Source organism: Lemur catta, chromosome 1 (assembly GCF_020740605.2).
Source record: "Lemur catta isolate mLemCat1 chromosome 1, mLemCat1.pri, whole genome shotgun sequence".
In the NCBI taxonomy this organism is placed as follows: domain Eukaryota; kingdom Metazoa; phylum Chordata; class Mammalia; order Primates; family Lemuridae; genus Lemur; species Lemur catta.
The window spans coordinates 74,632,557-74,645,694 of record NC_059128.1 but is presented as its reverse complement, the minus strand read 5'-3'; the positions used below and the strand labels follow the sequence as shown (position 1 = coordinate 74,645,694).

At 39.0% G+C, this 13,138-nt stretch overlaps 1 protein-coding gene across 1 annotated transcript in view; it reads left to right on the top strand.

Annotated features, from left to right (window-relative positions):
- Positions 1-11,666: 11,666 nt before the first annotated feature.
- LOC123633251 (fibrous sheath-interacting protein 1-like) overlaps positions 11,667-13,138 on the top strand; it is a 63,175-nt gene continuing 61,703 nt past the window's right edge. The window contains exon 1 of the mRNA XM_045544376.1: positions 11,667-11,873. The gene's annotated coding sequence lies outside the window, so the exon portion shown is untranslated. The remainder of the gene's footprint in view (positions 11,874-13,138) is intronic.

Genomic DNA, 13,138 nt, shown 5'->3' with positions numbered 1-13,138 from the left:
GAGGTCCAACATGGAAATAATAGGAATTCCAGAAAGAGGGAAGAGACAAAATGGAGAGAAGAAAATCATCAAAGAAATGATTCAACAGAGTGTCTCAGCCCTGAAGAACACTATTTCTCCTACTGAAATGGACCGTTGAGTATCAACAAAATGGATGAAAATAAGCCCGTTATCATTATAAAATTTCAAAATATCACGGACAAAGAAAAGATTCCACAAACTTTCAGAGAGAAGAAACAGGTCATGGACTAAGGATGAGGAATCAGATGGTCTTGAATTTCTCAACAATACCAGCAGCTATAAGATAATAGAACTGTGCCTTCAACATTCTGAAGGAAAACCACTTCCAATCTAGAATTCTGTACCCAACTAAACTTCAAATGGGAAGGTACAATAAAGATATGCTGGAGTAGTGTGACCTGAGAGATATATGCTGAAGTATGCTGAAGGCTATCATTTCCTCTTCCATTATATTGTCTTTTTAGTCTGATGGAGTTATTGGATGCTGTGCTTATAACAAAAAAGAGGGTGGAAGCATGAAAGAGGAAGATGCAAAATCCAGGAAACAGGGAACTAACTCAGGATATCGGCTGGGGGCACTTTTCAGATAACGTGAGGGGAAATCAGGATGATGTGCAACAGACCTAGAGAGTAACCAGTCCAGAGACAAGGAGGATGGAATTCTTTGAGAGGAATTGCAAGAAAAGAGGGCAACTGACAGATTAATTGTTGCCACTGACCCAGTGCAGAGAGAGACTTTGGGGAGGTGTGGGAAGCAGTGCGTACTAGGAGAACTAAGCAAAGGAAACAATAAGGCAATTATTAGCTTCAGGAAAAATAAAAGGTAAGAAAGGAAATATAATCACTAACAGACTATAATTCTTATCAGTGAATAATATTTTCATAGACATATTAATGTAACAACTGAATGTTGATTTAAAAAAACTATAATAATATTGGGAGAGAGGCGGAGAAGTAGAGATGATTATGCAAAAGAGCAATATCTTCATCTACCATGACAGGAGGCAATCATATTATGTCCAAAATGGATGATGCAAAAGAGAGTAAAATATATGAATTATTAATATTTAGAAATATGGAGATGTGTGATGACTGCCAGAAGAGACAGCTAAAATTATTGCAGGTCCTTGCCTCTGGGATTCTGTTTGTGTTTGTTTTGTTTTGTTTTAATCCTTTTAGTTATGTTCTAAAATCATCTACATGTATTATTTTGATAAAAATACAAATTAACTTTAAAAAACTTCTGAATTTTGCAATGTACCATCAGAGTAAACAAAAGAAATTGAAAAAACAAAGCAATTTAGGCTGTCAGGGTCAGAGTAACCAATAGCTTTTGCTGATATACACAAATCATGTCAATTTACTCAGATAATGCCTTTGGTCTGGCTGTATAAACTAAGCAATCATGGGCCTACTCTAAATTCAATTTTTTCCCCATATCTTCTCAATAACCATGGAGACATATTTCCTTTTTATTCTTGTGCATATTTATTACAGTGCTTTTAAGAATTATTGCTACTTTGTTGCAGTAGGTTAAATTTAAATAATGCTGCTGGTTTGCTTTATAAATTAATTGAGAACCCCATGATATTTTGGATAAATATGTATAAAAATATTGGGTTTAATGAGTCAAAGCATCCTGAGATTTAATTATAATTTATGTTCTCATTTACTTCAAAAAATCCAAAGTGAATGCAATGTAAGTACCTTTGCATCAACCACTTCAAGTCATTAGAATATTACTTAGAAGTTCTTAATTAATTTTAATTTGTAATACTCTCTGTTTTAAAGTTTACTCCCATGGTAGCAATTGCCTACTTTGTATTGATGCATGATGTTTCCCTGGAGGATATTAAAGCACAGCCCACAGACTTTCTGTAGGAAATGATATGATCTCTTTTTTGCAGATGGGGAAGCTAGAGGCACAGATGGCCATGTCATTAGTCCTAAGAGATGAAGCAAGTTAGAGCTAAAAACAGTACAGAAGGCATTAAAGCCCGATTCTACTGCACTCTCTAAAGTACTGATGATCATTATCATGACTATTTTTTGAATACCCACTTGGCACATATTATTAAACTGTACCGTACTGGGGACTAGATTAAAGTCCTTGATGCCTGGCAGCTGTTTTTCTCAATGTTATTTTCCAAATTTACGTCTGCCTCATGATTTCCCCTATTTTGTTGTAGAGATGCTCAGTTTAGAATACATGTTAAGAAACTCTTAAAGGACAGCCAAGACTGAGATTGCTCTGCTGAGAGTACTCACAGCCATTGTCTCGTGCCTTGAGTCCTCCTTGTTAATTCGGCACTGAGTTTACTCTTATTGTACTTGAAGAGTCATTGCCATCAAATCACTCTCACGCATTGCCCATGCTCCTGAGGGGCACATGCTCTTCCCTGTAAGTATCTGAAACATTAAGATTCATTTACTCATAACAGTACATAGCATTGCATTTAATGTATGCTATTATAAAGGAATATAAAGTGTTCAAGATATGGTCTCTGCTCTCTAGACTGTTTAGTGGGGAAAAACTACAACAGAGAGAGAAGTAAATGATCAAGTGCTGACAAGAAGTACAGAAGGAATGTGAAAATTGTGTTTTATTGAGAATGTACATACTCCTGAATGATTTTGTTTGATGGATGGCAAGTTTTCCTTTAGGTTCAGAAAATTTCTTTCTCCATAAAACGACCATTTACTTTATATAGTGATAGCATTTAGAATTTAGGAGGATTTTAGCCTAGCCATATACCACCTCTGTAATTTAATATAAAGAAATCGAGGCCCAGGAGATTAAGTGCTTTGTCTAGGATCATGCACCAGAACTCTTGATTTAAAAAAATGCCTAGTTCATAAACAAAATATGGATAATGGAAACCAATGCCTTAAAATGTCTTTTTCATGATGAAATTTAAATAATTCAGTAGATAGTAGGTTGAGAAGATAAATAAATAGTTCCTTAACTAAGGCCTTCCATTTGCTCACTGCTAATTATTGGGGAAGGGTAGGTAACTATTATGTAGTTAGCACCTAGAAATCTTCCTGACTTCTGATACTTTCTATCTAAAATGAGTGGAGGTGAGGAGTTGGAGAAGATTCATGTGACCATTTAGCTCCAACCTCTGTCAGAATCTCTGAGCAATTACACTCAGATTAGATTAGAGAAATTGTGAAAGGTTCACTTGCCCAGAAATAGCTTTCTAGAGGCTTTGACCCAGAAAAAGTGACCAATGAATGACAGATGAATGCATGAGTGCCAGTGTGCTACCTGAAAACAAAATTCTCATAAATTTGGGCCAAGGTAATGATTTCTAGATTCATAACAAAATTGCCAAATAGTTGGCAATTTTCACAAAAATACCATCATCTGTAGCAAGCTATACAAGATAAATGAGCATTTAATGCATAACAGATGTAAATTGCACCTTATAATTCACCTTTTTTTCATTCTCCTGCACAGATCAGATAGTTATTTTTATTTGAAATAGAAGTACTCATTTTTCTAAAAGTTGCAATGAAACATTCAGTATATTGTCTCAAGAACATTTTAATTTTTCTATTTCGACAAAATAAGGGAAAGTGCTAGAGAGTTATCTTCCCATTATTTGACACATAGGCTGGTGAAATCTGGAGAAGTAAAGAAACTTGTCCTTTTATAATAGAGGTAGGATACGAATGCAAATCTCATAAAACCTAAATTAGTTCTCAATCCATTCTATTGTATATATAAATATATTGTACATAAAAATAGGGCACATTTCTTGTGGCTTTGATTTGCTTGATTCTTTGTTCAAAGATTGCAGGGACAAGACAGACCACTGTTACCATTGCCCAAAAGTTTCCAAACAAGCAATTCTTCCTGCCCAGCATGTTGAGCAGGTGTCTTTTACATTGGTATGAATGTTGTTTCAGTTCAGGCCGAGATACGTGAGTAGGTTATTTCCAGGACAGAAGAGACTACTCAAATTGGAGGATCACAGAATGTTAGAGCTGAAAGTAGCCGTATAAACCTTTATCCACCCCATTATTTTACTAGATGAAGGAATTGAGATTGAAAGAGGTTAAGAGACCGGGCCCAGGCTGTGTAGCTCTTGACAGAAAGGACAAGAATCCAAGGATGCATAATGTAAAATGTGTGTTGACGTACGAGTTACAAAAATATAAAACATAGCAAATTCTGAATCAGAATACTAATTCCCAGTTTGTCTATGATGGCAAAATGAGGGGAAAATAAGCCAGTTTCTATTAAATAAGGATTTGGATAATGAAATTTAAAAAAAGATTTAAACAAGAAAACCAATAGTTATCAAAATGATGAATAGTTCCTTGTGTAACAAACACACTGTATGTTCAGATAGAAACATTACTTTGAATTTAAACTAAAAAAAAAAAAGGATGTATAAGAAATAAAGTGACATGCTAAGAATGTTAGAATGGGCTTATTCACCATGGCAGCCTGACTCATGACTGATGAACAAATCCTGTGGTTGTTTACTTCTTTATCTCTGAGAAAAACCATTTCTGTACATTGCTGCTTAAGACCTTTAATATTTGGTTTGGATATATTTCTAATATGCTACCTTAATTGTTTTAACTTCGTGTGAAAATATATGCAAAGGTTTACATGATAACAAAGGTTTACGTAACTTAGGTACTTAAAACTGCATTGTAGTATTGCAGGAAAATAGGCTGTTGAATGGCAAGAGTGACGCCATCTTGAAGTGAAACTGCCATGATGACCCAGTGTGTTTCTGTAGCATAGATAACCCCTCATAAAGACACAATGCCTACCGCACAGAGAACCCTGCATACAGATGTTTATCTAACTTCCCCAGTGGTCACAAGTTTCATAAGAAAGTCTGAGGCATGACCAACTGTGCATGACTTTACTCTAAAAGCTTGCTATATAAAGGATACTTTTGAGAGGGTGGTATGGGGATCCACCCTCTCTGCTGCCAGACACATTACTTCAGTTTGTAAGTCCTTAGTAAATATTTCTTTCTGAGAAACTGGATTTGTCAGCTTCTTTTTTTTCAAAATATTAAGGGGGTACAAAAATTTTTGTTACATGGATACACTCTACAATGCTGAAGTCAGGGCTTTCAGCGTGCCCACCACCAGAACAGTGTTCACTGTACCCAATAGGTAAGTTTTAATCCCTCCCCTCCACCTTCCCCGCTGCTTAGTCTGCGATGTCTGTTATGTCTGTGTGTGTCCATGTGCACCCATTGTTTAGCTCCCACTTATTAGCGAGAACATGCGGTTCAGCCTCTTTAGCCTCTCAGCTCTTTTGGCCTTTGGGGGTAGGTTTGCATATACCTGTTCACCACAAGTATTTAGTTCAGGAGACCCTATTTAAAACAAAAAACAAACCCCTGTGGGATCAGAAAGACCAAGTTCAATACAGAAGTTATGTTTTGGCTCAAAGACAAGCTTGCCAGTAGGTTGAAGCATGAAGCAGGACACTCCAAAGCATGGACTATGTTCAGAAACTGGGGGTTCCAGCCCAGTATTGACTGTTGCAGTGAAATTATTAAATTTCTCTTCAGCCATTATCCACAAGCAGTGCCGCATCCATTCCACTGGCAGAGGCCAATGCCAGGAGCAGAACACTGTCATCTCAGCGGGCATCCAGCAACCGAAACGGCAGCTAGCCTCGGGAAGCTTCCAGCACTTCTTTAATTCTTTACAGCTACAGAATTGCTGCAGGCGACCAAACTTTGGAGCCAGCGATGTGAGAAAGTTAAGCAGTCTGTTACTTGGAGAAACAGATTTCTCACATTCTGGTATGAATGACTCACTTGGCAGAGCCGATCTCTTGAGGGCAGACTGAGATCTCTCTCCCCCTAAATCACTCTGGATATTACAGCATATCTTTGTTTTCATTGATTTACTTTACTATCTTTAAAAACAAGTCTCTACAAGCTTTCTGGGCCATAAACATATAGCTGCACTGCTCTGTGTGTGCGTGTGTCTGCGTGTGTTCGCACTGATTTTTACACATTTCCACAATCTCCTGGCACAGCTTTTCCCCCCACATTTTTTTATCACTTGAACCAGTTAAACAAGGTTATATGACAATGCATGGGCTAACACCTTTCACTTAAAAAAAAATTTAAAGGTATGGTTATGTTTTTGGACCAATAGGCATTGAGAAGTTGCAAGCTTTTTAAATTTTTTATTCCTGATGTTTTAAAAAATGGGGACATCCACTGATCAGCACCTAAATCTGTGTAGCACTCCACAGGAGATAGGAAGCGGAGGGGAAAGGTTCAGAATCAAGGAAGTGGGGAGGGAGGAGATTTTTCAGTTTTCTAGCTTACCATTTATAAAAGAATAGCTGGATGTCACAGTTCAGAGCCCCCACGTGGTACAACTGCAGAGAGCTCCATGGTGCCTCTGGAAGCAGCGACCTCATCACCATTTACCCTCTAAAACACAAACTTAAGGTTTGTTTTTCAAAGTAAGCTCATGGTTCATTCACACCAGAATCACCAAGGTGCTTGTTAAAATGCAGATTCCTGGCCTACTGAATCAGGTAACAGGGACTAAGAGTCAACATTTTTAATAATACCTGAACTGATCCTTACGAACAACAAAATCTGAGATTCCATTTGAAGCAGATTTATTTCACAGCATTTAAGTTTTAAAATGCTACTAAAAAGGTACTAGACACATACTAAACATATACTTAAAGTGTATTTTACTTTTTGTTCCAGAACTTGATTTTTGTTCTTTAGGGCGTTATTTATTTCCTTGTCCATGGCCCCTGCTTACATGGATGGCCCTGTAGCCAAGCAGGCTTGGGAGGCGCTGCAGGGAGAGAAGTTTGTATAAAAGGGGTAAATGGAATGAAACATGGACTTCTTTTTAAGTCTGCTGATGTTATATACATACAGATGTGCAAGAATTTTCAGTCTCTTAAAGTCATCAATGGTTATTTGATATTAGATATTTATAGTATGTACTAGGATATTTTTAAAAATCCATTCTGTTTTTTTGAGATCTAATTTTCACTTTTCCTATTTGCATAGCTATTTAAAAATACACGCAAGCACAGTTCAAACATACAGGATATTCTGGCTCTGTGATTTCTTGAATCACACCTAAAATCCAAGGAAAGTGAGAGTGTCTCAAAGAGTGAAGGCAGTTTTTTCTTTAACAGAAGACAATCAGCACCATCTAGTGGATACAAATAACCTCTTTTCTTAAATTCAGATCAATGATGAGGTTAAGAGAGCAGGCGTTGGAACCTGAGTCAAACCCCAGGGCTAGTTAGTTCACAAATGACCTTGGAAAAATTACTTAATCATTTTGGTGCTCTGCTTCTCAACTGTAAATCGAGATAATAATAGTGCCAGCTCATAGAATGTTATGAAATGATGTGAAATGATCCATCTAAGGCATGTCTTAAACACTTGGTAAAAGTAATTTTTTAATAACATTATGCAGAAATTCACAGGAGATAGGAACTGTCCAGTGGCAAACACTATTCTCTGCCCTTCAAAAGAAATGGCTGTTTAATCCAGTTTGTAGAATCTGTGATATGAGGCTTAATGAGATTACTTTCCTATCATATTGTTACACTTGTTTGAAGTTTATGGTGAGAAAAGGGAAATGGTAGTTGGAGCCTAGATGGAAAACAATGTGCACTCTTCCATTCATTCCCATCTGACTCCACTCAGAAGGAGGATGTCAAGAGTAGGGAGAGATTGAAAACAAAAACAAAAGTGAACTCTGAAACCAACACTGCCATATGTCACCAACCTGGAATGAGACCAGAAAAATTTTAGCTTAAAATATCTTGACTCTGGGAGAAATTTTTATGAGTTACTTTGAAAGGCATAGCACTTTCTAGAATATGTTTGTGGTTTTTGAACACAGAACTTAAGAAAACACAGCATAGTAAAATATGATGCTCTCTGACATGTCTGAATGGTAATCATTTTGAGGGTGTTATCTACAATAGCTGACACAGAAATATTTCAGGAAATTAAAATCAAATACACAACAAATACAATTTTTTTTGGAGACAGGGTCTCATGCTTGCCCAGGCTACAGTGCAGCCACATTAGCATAGGTCACTGCAACATCAAACTCCTGGGCTCAAGCGATCCTCCCGCTTCAGCCTCTCAGGGTGCTAGGATTACAGGCATGAGCCAACAAATACAATTTATTAAAGCTTGGCCTCAAGACACATACAGCCTCTCAGTGGGTTACAAAATTAAGCAGCAGGAGGTAAATAAACAAAGTGAGAATTACAGACACAGAAAATAATTCAAGATGACATGAGTTTTATGCAAAATATAATCTATGGGGACTTCGTCTGGAAAGGTTACAAACAGTGAAAAGAGTGCCTGATAATTCTAGCACTCTGGGAGGCCGAGGTGTTAGGATTGCTTGAGGTCAGGAGTTCGAGATCAGCCTGAGTAAGAATGAGACCCACCCCCCACCCCACTCCCCATACCTCTACAAAAAAAGAAAAAGGAAAATTAGCAGAGCCTGGTAACACACACTTGTAGTCCCAGCTACTTGGGAGGCTGAGGTAGGAGGATCGCTTGAGCCCAGGAGTTTGAGGTTGCCGTCAGCTATGATGATGCCACTGCACTCCAGCCTGGGCAACAGAAGGAGATCATGTTTAAAGTGAAAAGATACAAAGTTTCTATTGAATCTGAATTTTATTTTCACTTACTTTATATGTGTTTTATGTCGCATGTATTTTAAATACAACAGTTTAAAAAAAATGAAAACACAAGTAATCATGTGCATTGATCATAACTCTGCTTTTTCTTAGTACCTCCCCACCCCCATCAAGAAGTCTGAAATGTATTGTTTTCTTAATGGACATCTTCAGTCACCAAAAATAAAAACTGGAAAGAAGGGGCCTTTCCTCACAGCGTATAAGAAACAGGCAGGCACTTGGAGATGATCTAGTCTGTAGCTACTCAAGCAGTTGTTGATGGAACAGTAGCACTGGCATCACCTGGGAGCCTGTTGGAGACTTGGGTCCCACCTGACACTGAATCAGGATTTTGACAAGATTCCCTGGTGATTTGTCTGTGCATTAAAGTTTCAGCAGCCCTAGAGTTTCAGACTCATTTGATCTCAAGATACAGCCATGGATGAGTAACTTATGAAATCTCCCAGGTGATTCTAATGTGCAATAGAGTCAAGAATTGCAAAACTATCCCAAGCTCATTTTTCAAATGAGGAAATAGTGGCCCACCAAAGTTTGTGGATTTACCTAAGATCACCCAGCTGTTTAGTATCAGAATCCAAATAATGACATCTCACCGCCTCATAAAAAAGTAAAGCAGGGTTGAGGGGATAGAAGGTAGGGACTGTGGAGATGGGGACTATATTATTACATAAAGAGTGGTTAGAAAAAGCCCTCCTAAGCAAGCAGATACCTGAGGAAAGAGAAGAAGCAAGACATATGGAAAGCTGGGAAATTGTATTTCAGGCAGAGGAAGCAGCAAGCTCGTGTGTGTATGTGTGTAATTATTTGTATTGGAGGAACAAGAACAAGGAGTAGTGTTTCCAAATTCCCAGCAAATATTAATTTTTGGGATGCAGAAAGAGGAAATCAGAATTGCCAGTTCTCAAAATCTTAAGTTATTCTTAAAATATTTCCAATCTTCTTCATATTCTTTACTCATCATTATGAGTATCTGCATAAGAAGTAGTAAATTTAGAAGTGTTTATAAGAACTGTAGGTTATACCAAATATTCATATACTGGAAAACACAGAGAACATTATTGGGTAGTACTGGAATAATGTAATATAAAAATCTCCTAGCAAGATTAATAATATTACACAGAATCACAGGTTGGAAGTTGCCAATTTAAGGATTTTGAATCCAAAGCAATTATTTCTTGGAATACTGCTCTTAAAATTTGTATTATATAAAGTATACGATGACTATCAACTTTTTCATATTTATTTTATTCACAAGAATGACTGCTAGCAGTAGACGGGCCAGGAACCCATACACAAACGTGGCACCAGCTACAAGCAAGACTGACTGATTAGATTGTGACCATGTCTTTCCCAGGTGCTTCTGTGCTGGTTCCTGGAAATGCTGACTTTAAGACTGTCAGCATTTCTTGCTCTTGCTTTCAACTTGACATTAGTGGATTTCTTCAGTATCTTCAACATCTCTATGCTGACTGCTAAGTCTTAATCCTCATAGGAGAATTAGTTTCTCCCATTTTCTTGATTTCTCAATTTTTTTTTGAATTTGATATTTGGAAAAATATGTAAAATTTCCTGAGAAATGCTGCAAAGAAACTCCTGTATATAAACACTAACAATGAAGACAGCGAGGCTGGAGCAAAGTTTACCAGGGGGAAGGAGGTAGGACTGGAGGTAAAAGAAGTAACAGACAGCTTTGTCATTTAGGACCTGTGGGCATTGTAGGGACTCTAAGTGAAATGGTGGGTCATGGAGATTCCAGAGCAGAAGAGTGACATGGTTCGGCCTAGGTTTTGAGAGCATAATTCAGACTGCTGTGCTGAAAATCTAAGTGAGAGATGATGTCAGTATGAACATGAAAGGAAGCACTGAAGGTGTCAGAAGTGTTTGAATTCCGGGTATATTTTTATTGTAGAGCTGAAAGGATTTATAATTCATTTGCAGAGTGTGAGAGGAAGAGGAATTGAGGATGACTCCAAGGTTTTTGGTCTGAGCCTGGCAGGATGGAATTACTATTTACTGAGATGGATAGGGAGTGGGTTGGGATGGGGTGAGAGAGGATGGAGAAGTAGTTTGTTTTTTGATGTGCTAAGTTTCTTAACACATCTAAGAGGAAATGTCAAATAGGCAGTTAGCTAAAGGTGTCTGGAGTTCAAGGAAGAGGGTTGGGCTGGAGATAGGAGTGCTGGATTCAGCAGCAGATGGATGGCATTCACAGCCAGAAGGTTTTACATCCAGCACTGGCCTAGACTGCAGCTGTGTTCTTTGGGCAACTCACTTAACCTATGACTATTCGCTCTGCTGAAAATACATATCCTACCTACCTAAAACAATGAGGACAAAGGGGCCATCAATGTGAAAATGCCTTGTAAAGTGTAATGTGCTGTTCGGACTGGAAAGCAGCATAAATTTGATAGTACCGGAGATGAAGGAAATCAGTTTGGGAACCTAGGGTAATAATTTTCATGCGCCGAGAATTAGAGACACTACGAAATAAAAGAAGGGGCAAGTAGCATTTATCCTTTTTGTACTGCGTAATCAATCTGTGTAAAATTAATATTTTAAAATTTACATAGCACCCACAGTTTACCTAGAGCTTCACATACATGATTTCCTCGAGCTACACAACAGTCTTGTGAGGACGGAATTATTATCGTCCCCATTTTACGGAGGGGGAAAGTGAGCTCAGAGTGAGTAGCTGGCCTGCGGGGACGGCAATAGTGAGGGACAGAGCCATACAAGCGCCCAGATGTCCTGGCTCCGAATCCAACCTAAATACGAACAAAGCATTCCTCAGCCCCACCGTCCCTCCGCGAAGACAGAAAGCCACGGCATATCCGCGCCGGCTCCCACAGCCCTATCGGTCTTCTTCGCACTCTCTGCCCCCACGTTCCATTTCCGGATGGTGCAGCCCTTTTCTCCTATCGCGAGACCGAAACGTTGTGTTTCTGGTTGCCAGGGGAACGGCGTTCCCAGAGGCAGGAGGCGGGCTTGGGACCGGCTGTTTCTTCCACTTCCAGAGAAGCTCTGGTGGCGGGAAAGACCCCTTCCCTTTGGGGAGAAGTGGGTGACGCCGAGACTGTCAGTGGCACGCTTCTGCGCCCGCCAGAGCTCCGACGACTGGCCACCAGCTTTCCGAGGCCCTGACTGGAAGGTGAGGGACAGCACAGGTGAGGGGCGGAGCTCCATCGCCGCGCGACTCGCCAGTGAGACTGGCTGTCAGGGAGAGCGGGCAGGGCCAATGGGAGGGCGGGTCCTATCCCGGGGGCGGGCCCAGCAGGGGCGGGGCCAGGCCGTGAAGAAAGCGCGCAAGTCTGAGCCCTGCGGCCTTCGGCCTCTGCGAGGGGATACCCTGGACGCCGGCCTCCCATGTTCCTGACATTATTAGGTTTGGTACCGAGGACTCCCATCTTCCTGTGCCTTACAGCCGCTAAGTTCTAGAAACAATCATCAGTCTGTTTAAGCTAGACTTAAACGACAAAGGATACAAATAGGTATTTCATAGGAAAAAAAAAAAAGATGGCCAGTAAACATTTGGCTAGAGACACAACTTTTCTCATAAGGAAATGTAACTCAAACCTACATAAACCTTTTGACACCTATCAGGTTGTCAAAGATGAAAAGGCTTTGACGTTAACTAGATGGGCCCCAGGCCAGTATGGGCAAACAGGCACTTTCATGTCATCATACTCTGTTGGTAGCAGTGTAATTTGGCACAGGCTTTTTGGAGGACAATATGGCAGACTACCAAAATTTGAAACGCAAGTGTTCTTTGTCTCAGCAATTCTAATTTATCTTATGGATGTATGAGCATAACTAAAGAAAGATTGGTACAAAGATGGTAACTTAAAATTGAGGTATGATTTACATATGGTAAACTTCACCCTTTTAATGTGCAGTTCTATGAGTTTTGACAAATGCATACAGTTATGTAATTACTACCACAATCAAGTTACAGAACAGTTTCATTTTCTTCTCAGAATCTCCTAGTACTCTTTGTAGTTAACCCCTCTTAGCCCCAGCCCCGAGAACCACTCAAAAGTTTTCTGTTCCTATAGTTTTGACAATTCCACAATGTCATATTGTTGGAAGCAATCTTCATGTAGACTTTTGACTCTGACTTCTTTCAACTTAGCATAATGCAGCTGATGTTCATCCATGTTCCATGTATTAGTTGTTCCCTTATATTGGTGAGTAGTAATCCACTGTACGGATTTACCCTAGTTTATCTATTCCCTACTTGAGAGACATTTGGATTGTTTCCAGTTTTTAGCAATTATTAATGAAGACACTATAAATGTTCATGTACAGGTTGTTTTTGTGTGAATATAAGTTTTCATTTCTTGGGTAAATGTCTAGGAATGAGATTGTGGAGTCATATGGTAAGTGTATTTTAACTTTATAAGAAACTGGCAAGAA